This window comes from Microcaecilia unicolor, chromosome 1 (assembly GCF_901765095.1).
Source record: "Microcaecilia unicolor chromosome 1, aMicUni1.1, whole genome shotgun sequence".
NCBI classification, from domain to species: domain Eukaryota; kingdom Metazoa; phylum Chordata; class Amphibia; order Gymnophiona; family Siphonopidae; genus Microcaecilia; species Microcaecilia unicolor.
The window spans coordinates 648,404,750-648,419,214 of NC_044031.1; the positions used below are offsets into that span (position 1 = coordinate 648,404,750).

The following is a 14,465-nucleotide window of genomic DNA, read 5'->3' on the forward strand; positions in this document are numbered from 1 at the left end:
GGAACCTACCTGTCCCTAGTAATTGACAAGACAAAATTGAACCACCACCCCCTTCTGACAGCAATGCAATTGAAGGACTCCCACTCAGCTTAGAGGGAACAGTGGTCCATACTAATGCTGATTACACTTACCCTCCTCCCACCTTCACTCCTCTTGAAGAGCGGTCCACCAGCCATTACTAAAGCATTCTTCTAATCCTATAAATATCTTTCCTGTCCAGTTCTTTCCTATTGATTTTCATAGTTCTTTCCTACTCTTTTATATTAGAATTTATTGACTTATTGTAAACTGCTCAGATTGTTCACTCTTGGGAAGTATAACAAGATATAAATAAACTTGAAACTTGGTACAGATTAGCAACTCCTATACATTTATCCCTGCGATTCTGCCTCTTTCTCTATACTTGGCTTAGTGTAGCACATAAATGTTTAGAATAATGACATTTATGCTAATTCGTGTACCCCACATGTGTAACTGCCAAAAGTCTGCATAAACACTATTCTGTGAATATGCCATTAACTTACATAGCATGTATTTGCAAGGGATTGGAGCACGGACGGGATTCACATGCATGCAATTTATATACTGGCCCTTGCATTTTATGAGATGCTCAAAGTTAGGCTCTGAAATGTGGGTGTGCTGCTGAAAGGCCTGCGCATCTTAATAGATTAACAAGCCATTAACAATCAGTAATTGGATGGCAACAACATTCCTCCCCCTGAGGTGACCCTCAGGGGGAGGAATGCTGGCTTCGGCCTAACCCCTGGTAAGCCTTTCCTCAGCTGAGAGGTGCCCAGCTCTACCACCGCCTGCCTTTCAGGTGCTGTGGAGGACTTGCAGCTCATCTGCATATCCTTTACAGCCTTCTCTGGGGTGACTCCCAGGTCCACTCCGATCCACTCAGGGCCTCTGCTCTAGGTGCTGCGCGCCAGGACATTTTTCTCTTTACATTTATTTTTCTCCCAGTTGGTACTTATGGCTCCATTTCTTTTTGGTACTGTCCCTTCCTAATCTGTTTCTCCATCTGAAACCACTGTACACTGCAGAAACACACTGTCCACCCTCTGTATTCATCATCTCACCATCTCTTTTTTCCTCTTCCTTTTTCTCAGCTCTCAACCTTCAACATTTCCTTCCTTCCATTCATCCATCTCCTTTCTATCTGAGTACATCTCGCCTTCGTCGCTGTCGTCATACCTTGCCTACTCTTCTCCGTACTCTCTTGCTCCTTCTCCTGCTCTCCGCTGGGGACATTAATCCCAATCCTGGTCCTCCACATTAACTCTCATCCTATTTGTGCAGATCACACCGTTATATCTCCAATCTAATTTCTGTTCCTCTCCTCCCCCCTTCTTCCCTGCCTTTCTCTTGTGCTCTGTGGAATGCCCGGTCTGTCTGTAACAAACTTTCCTACATCCATGACCTCTTTATCTCTTGTACTCTCCATCTGCTTGCCCTAACTGAAACTTGGCTTTACCCTGAAGACTCTGCTTCAGTCACGGCCCTATGTCATGGAGGTTATCTTTTCTCCCATACTCCTCGCCCGGTTGGCCACAGAGGTGGTGTCGGGCTACTACTTTCACCCTCTTGTAGATTTCAACCTCTTCTTCCACCTCAGTCTCACTGTTTTTCTTCCTTTGAAGTCCACTCCATCCGTCTATTTGCTCCTCTGCCTCTCCAACCCCCTGATAAGTCCCTTTCTTCCTTTCTCACTGACTTTGATGCCTAGCTTTCCTTTTTTCTTGAACCTTCATCTCCTTCCCTCATTCTTGGGAATTTTAACATTCATGCTAATGATCCCTCTGACTCTTATGCTTCTCAGTTTCTTGCTTTAACATCCTCTTTCAATCTTCAACTGTGCTCCACTGCCCCCACTCACCAGAATGGTCACAGTCTTGATCTTATCCTCTTCTCAAACTGGTCACTCTCCAGTTTCTGTGCCTCAACTCCTTCCCCTCTCTGACCATCATCTGATAACTTTCACACTTAAACACCCTCCTCCCCAGTCCCGTCCAATCTTAACCAATACATTTAGGAATCTTCAGGCTATTGACCCTTCTACTCTGTCCTCCAGTGTTTCAAATCTCTTCTCTACATGTTATCCAAGTCTGTCAATGAGGCTGTCTCTTCCTATAATACTATTCTCTCCTCTGCTCTGGATACTCTTGCTCCTCCCATTCCCCGTTCTGTAAAATGTACCAAACCCCAGCCTTGGTTGGCGTGAGTGTAGGCTTACAGCAAATTTATTCAGAATAATATGTCCCAAATTTCATTGAAATTGGTCAAGTTTTGCCAGAGTTATGCATAAAACAAGCTTTGTATAGTTTTTTTTCAACACAGTGTAGAATACTATAAGCTACGCATTTATCTGCAGCCTTTAAGTACTAAACACATATAACTTTTAAGCTGATATTTAAGCAATTATGCTAATATTCTATAAAGCAAAGTAGTTATCTATGTTCTTTTATAGGACAAGGTCCTACGAGGTGACTCTGGCAATCTAATTATAACTGCTCAGTTCTGGAATTATTCTTTTAATCAAAACACACAGAAAGCCAATAATAGCACTGGGGTTAGAAAACAGGAATCCCAGGACCTCTCCTGGCACCCAGTCTGTATCCTGATTTTTCTTTTCTACTTCTCCCTCCCTCTGAACCGCATTTCATTCCTAGGAAATATACTTGCAAGTTCAGAAGCTGGCATTTAAAGTCACCAGAGTACACAGGGGCACTGGAAATTTGGAGACAGATGGCAGAGAGGCATGTTTCAGTATCAAGAATATCCTGGCGCTTACTGAGAACGCAGTCCCACAAACATTCATCACACAATCAAGGCTTATTCTGTGTTAACCCCTAGATTCTATATAGTTTGACCTTCAGTTGCACACGCAATTCAGGTCCTATCCTGTATTGCACGCACAACTTAATTATCTTAAGCCAAACAGCGCTGGTAATTACCAATTAACAAGCAATGATTGACACTAATTGGCTTTAATTAGAATTTAAACGCACAACTCGCTAAGTGTATTCTATAAAGTGATGCACTTAAATTATAATGTGCACTGCTGAAAAGGGGGCATGGCCATGGGCGTGGAATGGGTGAGTTGAGGGCATTTCTACAAAATGATGTGCGCTGTTATAGTATACATCTGCTCTGCGCTTAACTTAGTCGCCGGAATTTACACCATGACTAGATTTAGTTGTGCGGACGGGCCTTAGGCGTCTTCTATAAACCGTGCCTAAGAATACACCTGGGCATATTTTTTTTCAGAACTGAATTTTACAGTGCCATATACAGAATCTACTCCTAAATGTCTACAGTTTGGAGTGCACAACCAATACGTCAAAAGTTGATGGACACCCTTCTGGCTGGACTGGAAAGAGTTCTTTTGCACTTCTTCATCTTACAAGTTTTTCTTGAACTCTATCTTCCGTCACGGTTTCATGAAAATCAAGATTATAGTCACTCAGGGTCCTTTTACTAAGGTGTGATGAAAAATGGCCTGCGGTACTGTAGGTGCAGGTTTTGGGCACACGCAGAATCATTTTTCAGAGCACCTGTAAAAAAATTGGATGTGCGGAAAAATGAAAATTGCTGTGCGTCCATTTTGGGTCTCAGACCTTACCATCAGCCATTGACCTAGAGGTAAAGTCTCATGTGGTAACCAGGCGGTAATGAGCTACGTGCGCCAAATGGCACTTGGCGCACGTCCAATAGGCACGGCAGAAAATTAGTTTTTGGCCGTGAGTATCGGTCGCACGGCAAAAATTAAATTACCACAAGAGCCAAGCAGTAGCCATGCGGTAACTCCATTCTGGCGCACATAGACACTTAAGTGGCTTAGTAAAAGGCCCCCCAAGCTTGGACAATAGAGCATTATGGAAGCGAAAGAGCCACCACAACAATGTCTTTCATGCAGTTAGGCACCTATTATCATCTATAGCAGTACCGGTGCACTGCAATGAGAAGGAACACCTGATTCTCACTACGTGACACTTCACCCTGTGAGATATCTATGGAACTGGGTCACAATGGGCCAGATTCAGTAAATGCTACCAGGAAAAAGTCACGCTCAGCGTTATTCTATAAAGAATGCTCTGGTGCTTAGTTTGTATTCCGACACCCAAGGGCACGAGGACTTACAACAACCGAAATCTGCTGTAAATCCTAGCATGTAACTTGTGCACGCACCTTCTTTGGAATGCCCCTGACCTCTCCCACAGCCACGCTCCCTTTTGGGTTGCATGCAAGATGATTTGGGTGCAGATCTTTATAGAACTGCACACAGTCAGATCCATATGCAATCTAAATTAGAGTCAATTAACATCAATAATTGATTCTTTACAGCTAATTATCGATTGTTAATTTATGTAATTTATTTGTGCATGGATCCAGGAGCGGACTGACAATTCGGGCAACCGGGCTGAGCCTGAGGGCCCAGATGCCCGGCGCGCCGCTGGCGATCTAGTGGCCTCTGCGGGGGGGGGGGGGGGGGAGGGAGAACATGTTGTTTCCTGCCCGGCCCACTGGGCTGCCACTATCCCCCCCACCCACATGACACCATCATATTTTAAAAATGGTGGCCGAGACTCCCTGTGGAAGTCCTGCAAGACTACCACGGGAAATTTCGGCTGCCATTTTTAAAACACTGGTGTGCCGGCAGGCGGGGGGAATAGTGGCAGTGCAGTGGGCAGGAAAGAACATGCCCCCTGCAGAGGCCGCCAGACCACCAGGACCCCTCAGGTAGGACTGGGGCAGTGGAGGCATCAGCTGTGGTGGCAGGGGGTGTCAGGCAATGGCCAAGTGGGGGGCTCAGACCACCCCCAAACCACCTTCAATCCACCCTTGAACGGATCTCAGGATCAAACACAATTTTGGGTGCCCAAATTTGGGTGCCATATATAGAATAGAGGGGCATGTGCCTACTTCTCAAAGGAATGAGTATCAGCTAAAGAGAAACTAATTTGTGAAGCCCACCGCAGAGCCCCCTAGGGTGCCCAGTTGGTGTCCTGGCATGTGAGGCGGACCACTGCACTATAAATGCTGGCTCCTCCCACGACCAAATGCACTGGATTTGGCCGGGTTTGAGATGGTCGCCATTAGTTTCCATTATCGGCAAAAAACAATGGCGGCGATCTGTAACGCAGGCCAAAATGTTGAGATTTGGCCGGCCCCAACAGTATTATCGAAACGAAAGATGGCCGGCCATCTTGTTTCGATAATACGGTCGGTATGCCACTTTCCGGGGCTGGCCTTGGAGATGGCCACCCATATAGATGGCCGGCCCCGTTCAATTATGCCCCTCCACGGGGCTCTTTTACTAAGTTGCAGTAAAAAGGGCCCTGCACTAGCGACAGGGGCCATTTTTGCTGCGTGCTGTGGCCCTTTATACTGCAATTGTTAAAAAGGCTGCAAAAAAAAAAAACATGGCCATGTGGTAAGATTGTTCTCACCACATGGCCATGTGGGGGGAGCACTTACCACTACCCACTGAGGTGGCAATAAGGGCTCCCGCGCTAACCCAGCAGTATCCGGGTTAACACACGGCACTGCCCGATTACCGCTGGGTTAGCACCATGCTAACAACCTGTGGCCAGTTTTCCCTAGCATGGGAAATGGCACGCACTGGGGCTGGAACTACCACCAGTGCCCGTATGGAGCCAGAGGTAGCTCCAAATTGGCAAGCCTACCACCGCTTAGTAAAAGGACCCCTAACTGATTAACATGTGATTAGCGTGTGAGCTCATACCGCCTATAAAAATAGGTGGCAGTAAGGATTCACATGCTAATTTTTGTTAGTGGCTGCATACTAATGGCAACATTAGTGCATGATATACAGTAAACAATTACTTCCACGTGATGAAAATGCAAAAATCTGCACTCTGTGTGAACAAGTGCATATGTCAAAGTAAAAATGGCCTCACAGAGCTCCTAGATCAACAGAATCTATTAGAGCTGAAACGGATCCAAAGTGATCCTCTGTTCGTCATTGGCCAAAAAAAACCTTTGATCTCGGTGACGGGTAGCTAGTTGCTGCTATCGCTTTCGTTGCAATACAGTTTTCATTCACATTGCTGCTGCATCAATTGTTTTAGCAGCACAAAAGAAAGTGGAAAAGAAACCAACTTCAAGAGATCAGTCCAAACTCAGGGTAAGATGCTCCAATAAGCAATTTTATTTGGACCCTACACGGTCCGTGTTTCTGCTTTTAAAAAAGCCTTCATCAGGGGTCGATCAGTGAGTGCGCAGTTGTATACTGATTGACAGTGGAGCATATGAATTGATCTCTCTAAATGCAAAGAAGAATACTGTCTTACACCAACAAATTCAAATTGAAAAAAAAAATTGAATTTGTTGGTGTAAGACAGTATTCTTCTTTGCATTTAGAGAGATCAATTCATATGCTCCACTGTCAATCAGTATACAACTGCGCACTCACTGATCGACCCCTGATGAAGGCTTTTTTTAAAAGCCGAAACACGGACCGTGTAGGGTCCAAATAAAATTGCTTATTGGAGTATCTTACCCTGAGTTTGGACTGATCTCTTGACGTTGGTTTCTTTTCCACTTTCTTTTGTGCTGTTGAATTTTGTGGATATTGTGAACCCCTTTTTGCTTTGCATCAATTGTTTAAACAACTATGGCTACACACAGATAAGAATTATTGAAAACTGAAAGGAAACTTATCTTTCAGTCGCATTTGCTACCGGCACATGTAACTTCTTATGCTAGAGCAAGTTCCTTCTCCCCCTCACCACTAGCTGACAATGGCCAGCGTTTAGTGCCACTGCTTCAGGATCTAAGAGGCGGGGCTGTTTTTGAAACTGGCCCTAGTTAACTCCTCCATGCCTAAACTTAATTGTGTTTAGTGAACATTAGTGCATGGCCATTAATTTGAAAAATGGAAAATCAGCTATTTTCTGGCTTCGGCAAAAATGACCTTAGCTTGCGGGGAAAGACCCGCTTAAGGGTGCGCTAAGCCCACTTGTAAAAGAACCCCTTAGTCTTTTCAAAAATAGAGGAATTCAAACTATAACATCATCTGTGTAGATGGACACATTAAATCCTTTTTTCTCCAATTCTAATCTGAGTGAATATATCAAGGCATTTTATAAATGGGTGATAAGGGAGAGCCCTACTGCTCGCCAAATATCAGCTTGGAAAAGAGACGGATGAGGGGAGATATGATTGAGGTCTACAAAATTCTGAATGGTGTAGAACAAGTAGATCGATTTTTTACTCGTTCCAGAAGTTCAAAGACTAGGGGGACACTCGAGGAAGTTACATGGAAATACTTCTAAAACAAATAGGAGGAAATATTTTTTTTACTCAATGAATAGTCAAACTCTGGAACTCTTTGCTGGAGGATGTAGGAAGAGCAGTTAGCGTATCTGGGTTTAAAAAAGATTTGGACAAGTTCCTGGAGGGAAGGAAAGTCCATAGTCTGCTATTGAGACTGCTTGCTCTGGGATTTGTAGTAAGGAGTGTTGCCATGATTTGGGTTTCTGCCAGGTACTTGTAACTTGGCTTGGCCACTGTTTGGAAAATAGGATACTGGGCTAGATGGACCATTGACCTGACCCAATATGGCTACTCTTATGTTCTTATATTCTTATGATAATACACCATCCACGTTAACCCTGTAAGATCTACTTGTGAGAAAACCACAAAAGCAGCTCAGTGCATTTCCTACTTTTCCAATACCATCTAATGTAAGATAATAATGAAACTGTGATCTACCAGATCGAAAAAGATCAAACTGCATAATAAGTACCTGTTTGCCCTCGCTGATAAATGATCTAATGACAGCTAACAGAGTCCCTAATATAGTCTCTGTACTATAGTTTGCCTGAAATCCTGACAGGGAACTATGTAAGATGTCAAATTTATCTAAATATTCCATCAGCTGTTTAGCCTTCCATAAGTTTAACAACAACAAAAAAAGGCGCAGACGCTACAGCAGTGCTTTCAAATCTTTTTGTGCCTGTGACCCCATGACTGCAGCCAAATAAAAATGTGTGACCCCACCTGGAGGTGCAGAATAATGGAGCACCTATAGACAGCCCACCCAGGTTGTGACTCCAAATGCAAGTTTTGTAACTCCACGTGGGGTCCCGACTCACAGTTTGAGAAGCTCTGTGCTACAGGTCTATACTTAGTTACATTTTGATGTGAATCTTTTATACTCTTCAGTATAGGAGTTAGAGTTATTTCTCCCCTAATAGTCAGAATTCTACCTAAAGGCCTGTAGCCAATCAGCAAGTACAACTTTAAACCCTATTGGAGCCTCATTCATAAAATTGGTGTGGCAAACATCTAGGGATCAAGAAATGAAGCAGGGGAATGTCTCTAGGACAGAAAAGCACAACAGACAAGAATAGAGGGAAAGGGAACTGGGACTTGATATACTGCCTTTCTGAGGTTTTTGCAACTACATTCAAAGCGGTTTACATATATTCAGGTACTTATTTTGTACCAGGGGCAATGGAGGGTTAAGTGACTTGCCCAGAGTCACAAGGAGCTGCAGTGGGAATTGAATTCAGTTCCCCAGGATCACAATCCACTGCACTAAACACTAGGCTACTCCTCCACTCTGAACAAGGCTGAACAAGGACGAATCCAACGCTGGAGATATTGTCCAACAGTATTTTATTAATGCAGATAAAGCAGGGACCCGACACAGTCCGTGTTTCGGTGTATACAAACATCTAGGGGTCCTTTTACTAAAGGGTTGACACGTGGCAACAGGCTTGCTCCATGCCAATCCAGAACTACCACAGGAGCCCAGGATTAGTTTCCACTCCTAGCAAGCGCTATTTCCTAGCAGTGCTTACCCGGCGGTAATCGAGCAGTGCCGCACACTGCCTGGGTAGTGCGGGAGCCCAAACTGCCACCTCAATGGGTGGTGGTAAGTGCCCCCCCCCCCCAACCCATGAAAGGGCTGCACGGCAAGTGGTTCACTTACCGCACGGACATGTCTTTTCCTCAAAAAAAGACCTTTTATCCGCTGTGGGAAAAGGGAGCCTCAGCGTGCGTGAAAAACACGTGCTGATACTAGTGCAGACCCCTAGTAAACAATGGGATGCTGCAAATATCCTCGTTAGATTATTTCTGACCACCGAGGAGGTAAAAATTCTTTCCAAATTCTATCCACCAGAATGCTATCTCTATCTAAGCCTAATAACTGATTTTCATTTTGAAGGTTGTTACATATAATTTTAACACAAATTGTTTTAATTTTTCTTGAAAATAATTAGCTAGTTGGGTAGCATTAGTGTGGAGGAGTGGCCTAGTGGTTAGGGTGGTGGACTTTGGTCCTGAGGAACTGAGTTCAGTTCCCACTTCAGGCACAGGCAGCTCCTTGTGACTCTGGGCAAGTCACTTAACCCTCCATTGCCCCATGTAAGCTGCATTGAGCCTGCCACGAGTAGGAAAGCGTGGGGTACAAATGTAACAAAAATAACATTATCAGATGTATAAAGTAAATCCCATCAGTTTGGAATCATATTCCTTCTTTGTTTCCTATAACTTTGCCTTGTATTTGGCTTTTCTCCAAACTGAACTATTCTGTTCATTTTTGGGGGGTTTTAAAACCATATTCTTTCCAATTTTCTACATTTTTATTTCAACTTTAATAGCTCTGTATTAAACTACTGATTACTTGATTTCTTTTGTATTTTTTAGTTTTCTTGTAATTAGGGGCTATTTAATGTAAAACGTTTTTAGTAGTTGTATTCAAATGTTCTATGAGATTGGTAGAATCCATGATCTCCTTTATTAGGGATTAGTTTTAATTTATCCCAGAACTGATTTTGATCTATTTTGCCCCTGGTGTAATATGAAGTTTTTATTTTTTGTTTTCTTATTCCTGTTTGCTTCCAGTTGATATGCAGTTAAGAACTGAATATTGCACTTTACCCACATAAGACTGAACCGGCTACCTGGTGCCCGGACATAGCCCGGCATTGAATATCTGGGAAAAACACTAGTGGCAGCTTATAACAAATAAATGCTGACCGCTGTTAGCTAAATATCGACCCCTCAATGTTTGGTCACTGCTTGAAGTCATAATACTGGATAGAGACTCTCAGGACACCAATGATATCCTAAGAGTGGCATGAAAGAAAGAGGTCTTGTCAAGTTTCCTCAGTGGTGTGGATAGGATATAGCCCACAGAAACCCTGTGGATGCAGTTTAAGCCCCCCCCCCTTTTTTTGGCTCACTGAGGCAACATGTCTTTGTTCAAAGAAAGGAATGAAGTTTACATCTCTAAGAAGTTCTGCATGCTGCACATATGAAAAGTTTTAGCTAAAATACCTGCTGTACCTGAAAGCAACGCACTTGAAAGGGATGCAGCCTTTGCTAGGCTGATAACATTACGGTATAATGTTCCTCGATGAGCCAGGGAGCCAACAGCGCATGCTCTGATTATTAAGTTTATAAAGATGCACTAATCCCTAGAATGGTTATCTAACTCTAAGATGTTTCAGTAGTACTGACAATTGTAAGTCATGCTGAGATCTTATTTGGATGAAGGGTACTGTATAACTCACAAAATAAATATCAATTATCAGCTTTATTACCATTTTATACTTTCATTTCAAAGCCCCGACTCGCTGATGTAAAGCCCTCCACTTAAGAACACAGTAACAGGCATCACCACTTCAACCAGCGTGTTAATTAACATTCAAAACTCACAACCCCCCTAACACAGAACAAGCCATCAGCACTGTAACCTCTGCCGGAGCACAGGTCAAAGAAACGACCTTTCAGAGGAAGAAACTTTAGTTTCACCGCCTCGCACTACAGACGCAGCAGGAAAATATGTGCAGCATTTGCACCCAACTTTCAAGTTCTTAGAAAGAGCGGCTTAAAGAACGCCAAAATCAAAATATATCGAAATGAGATGATGAATTTGCTTCTTACCGTGAATCTGTGGCTAGTCTGTTGTCCGAGCTGGAGGAGAAGAGGAGGGATGAGAGAGCGCGAGAGGAGAGAGCTCACTCCCAGTTCTAGGGGATTACTGGTTATGCATATTTATAAACTTAATATTCAGAGCATGCGCAGTTGGCTCCCTGGCTTATCGAGCAACATTATACTGTAATGTTATCAGCCTAGCAAGGCAGGCACTGCAAGAGAAGCACAACACAGCCCATGTTAGACAGGGGGAAAAGCAGAAGGGCTCTGCTCGGAAGCTGGGTATGCATGTGAGTCCCACTGCAATGCATTTTAGTCTCAGGGTAGGAGTGTGATTCCTGACACTAATGCACTGGTGGATTCTATGTACTCAGAACTGAGAGTGTGATCCTGGGATACCCTGCAGTGCTTATGGGCTGTGAATGTGATTCAGAGCCTCCTACTGAGTTCAACTCAATAAGTGCGTGTGCCTAACTGATGTCAATTTGTAACCTGTGCCCGTTTATCCTGGGCACACCCTTGACCTGCCCATGCCTCTCCCCTTTCCATGCCCCCTAGAAATTGTGCACAGTTGTGTGTGTGCAACTTCTAGAATACCGACTAAGGGCAGTTGCACATGTAACTGCTAATTGGTGACGATTAAAGCCAATTAAGGTACCTCATTATTAAAATTAATTTGCACGCACAACTGACCCTAATCTATAACTTGCATGCACAAATTTGCACTCTAAACCCCAGATTCTATATAGATCGAGGAATGTTGGGTGCTGGAATTTGATCATGGATCCGAGATCTGTGTGCAACTAAATGAGGAAACTGGCACCAATTGGCACTCAATTGATGCTCAATTGAAGCTGTACGCACATCTGCCCTGTGTGCTATTCCGTAACATGTGGGCAGATGATCAGAGGTAAATGCGGGTGCTAGAGGCCATTAGCGCTGGACTAGCTCCCACATTTATTTGCACTTTATGATCAGCTACCCGTAGTGCCAGAACGAAAGAGCATACAGCAGATCAATGCAAGTAGCACACTAATGCATGCTAATGTATGCTGGTGTGCTCTTTCATTCCGGTGCCCCCATGATTAACAGTAGAGAGCACTGAACAATTGTACTCTACTGCTCAAAACCCTATGCCAGCTTGGAGATAGCATTAGGGCAGGAAGACAAGCAGGACAGCAGCTGGGCAGCAGGATGCAGCTGTCCGCCTGGGCTGTGTCATCCGGGGGTCCAGTAGACCCCCCACACTCCCCAATCATTATGGCCCCGGCGACCACAACCCCCCCAAGCCCCCATACCCCCCAAACCCCCCAGACACCAACATGGGGGAGCTGAAGATCTAGTGGACCTCCAGCCCCCCTAACAACTCCCTCAACAGAAGAAAGTGGTGGAGGTCACTGGACCTCCAGCCAATACCCTGGTTGTGTAGCAGCGAATGACTGCAATCCCCCCCCTTCCCAAACCCCTGCTACCTTAAATAGAGGAATGTCACCTCCAAAATGATGACTCCCAGCCCTGCCCAGCGCATCCCTCCTCCATTCAAGGTAGCAAGGGTTTGGGAGGGTTCGGGAGAGGGGGGATTGCTGTCAGTCATCGCCAGTTGTCACTAGACCACCAGGGTATAGGCTGGGGGATTTCTGTTGGAGGGGGATGTTAGGAAGGCTGAAGGTTCACTGGACCTCGAGCCCCCTGTGTTGCTGTCCGGGGTGGGAGCTTGGGCAGGTCGTGGTTGCTGGAGGGTGTGAAGGGCTAGCCCTTTGGAATGTTTGACAGGTCTGGGTTTTGATGCCCAGACCTGTGCCTGAGTGCATGCTCAGGCACAATCCTCCTGCACTTCACCCCTATGATCAGAGCTAGTAGCGTGCTTAAATTTGCATGTTATTAGCTCTCATCATAGGGGTGGTATAGCCCCACACTGTTCCGGTGCTATTTTAAGACCACTGTTTGGAACAGTGCAGGGCTTCTGATCATCTGCCCAATGGTGCCTAACTTTTCCTGTGCACAACCAAAAAGGGATGTAGCCATGGATGGGGCACGGGCAGATTATGGGTATTCCCAAAAGTTAGGTGTCAAGTTATGAAACAGTGCCGATCTGTACCTAACTTTGGGTACCAGACTAAGATATGTTTCTATCAGATGTAAGTTAGATGCCCAAAGTTAGGTTCGACATGCACACTATGCCAGTATTCTATAAAGGTTAGGCATCTTTTATTGAACAGGGGCTCAGTGCTGATCTTTTCAGTGCTGAAGTTTCAGCATTATTTATAGAATTTCCCCCTAATTGTAAAATTTAGGTGTGCAGCTTTATAGAATTTGGGGGGGGGGAGGTGAAGGGCAATTTTATAATTGGGCGTGTGCAGTTACACATGTCTTGCACACATAACTGGCACCTTACTTGGCATTTGCACGTGCCATTGCACTATTCCCTGAATTCTATAAAAGCTGCAAAAAATTGTGCACGCAAATCTAGGCACGTTCAATTTAATTGAAAATGAGCTATTTAGCACCTAAAATTGGCTTGATAGCAAGCAATTATTGGCATGAATTAGATTTCATTGGAATCAACATGCGTAAATTTAGGCACAGGACCTACACCTAAATTTTATGCGTGAATTCAAAAGGGGGTGTGGAAATGGAAGGGTCATGGGCGAAATGGAGGTGTTCCTCAAATTAATGCTCATAGTTATAGAATAATGGGGAAACACTCCTAATTTAGGCGTGAAGATTTGCACCACATTTCAGTTGCTGCAAATGGCCACGTCTAAGTGCTATTCTCTAAACTGCATCTATCTTTAGAATAGTGCTTTTTTCTGCACTGATTTTTTCAGCGCCATATTGTCATGTCCCCTACCTCAACGCAAGTGGCATCCTCGGGCTGTGTGGGGTCCCGTCGACACGCATACTTGACTGGCACAGCCCTGAGCCATGTGTTTGTAGTTCTTCTCTGGCTGCAGGCTCTTTGATTGCTTTGTTTCCATGCACCTGGGTCTGCTCTCTCTCTCTCTCTCTCTCTGCCTGGCTTCCCTTGCTTCTCTCCCAGCCAAGAGCCAGAACCGGGCCCGGGACAAGGCCGCCCCCGGGCCCCCCCCCACCTCACCCCACTCCACCCGAGGTCATCGTCGCCGCTGGGCCCCCCCTCCACCCGCTACCGGGCCCTGAACTAACTTTAAATGCCTCCTTCCTTTCCTTTCACCACCTTCGCGGCAAGCAGCAGCAGGGCAGACCTCTCCTTCCTTCCGTGCTCCGCCCTCGCGGACGTTACGTCAGGTGAGGGCGGGACACAGAAGGAAGGAGTGGCCTGCCCTGCTGCTGCTTGCCGCGAAGGTGGTGAAAGGAAAGGAAGGAGGCATTTAAGGTTAGTTAGTTCGGGAGCGACGGCGGGTGGGCCTGACTGCGGTGGCGCCGGGCCCCCTCCGGAGGCCCGGGCCCGGGGACTTTTGTCCCCCCTGTCCCCCCTCTCGGCGTCCCTGTTCTCTCCTATTGGTCTTCCGGTTCCTCCTCCCCCTGCTCTTGTCCTATGGCTGTGCTCCTTCTCCCTGCTGGTCCCT

At 45.3% G+C, this 14,465-nt stretch overlaps 1 protein-coding gene across 2 annotated transcripts in view; it reads right to left on the reverse strand.

Moving 5' to 3' along the window:
• The window catches only part of CARNS1 (carnosine synthase 1), a 119,996-nt gene extending 108,975 nt beyond the window's left edge, over nucleotides 1-11,021 (reverse strand). Inside the window, exon 1 of one of the 2 annotated variants that reach the window (XM_030185665.1) lies at nucleotides 10,927-11,021. The gene's annotated coding sequence lies outside the window, so the exon portion shown is untranslated. The remainder of the gene's footprint in view (nucleotides 1-10,926) is intronic. The other variant, XM_030185657.1, reaches the window with a different exon arrangement.
• Between the last annotated feature and the right edge of the window lie 3,444 nt (nucleotides 11,022-14,465).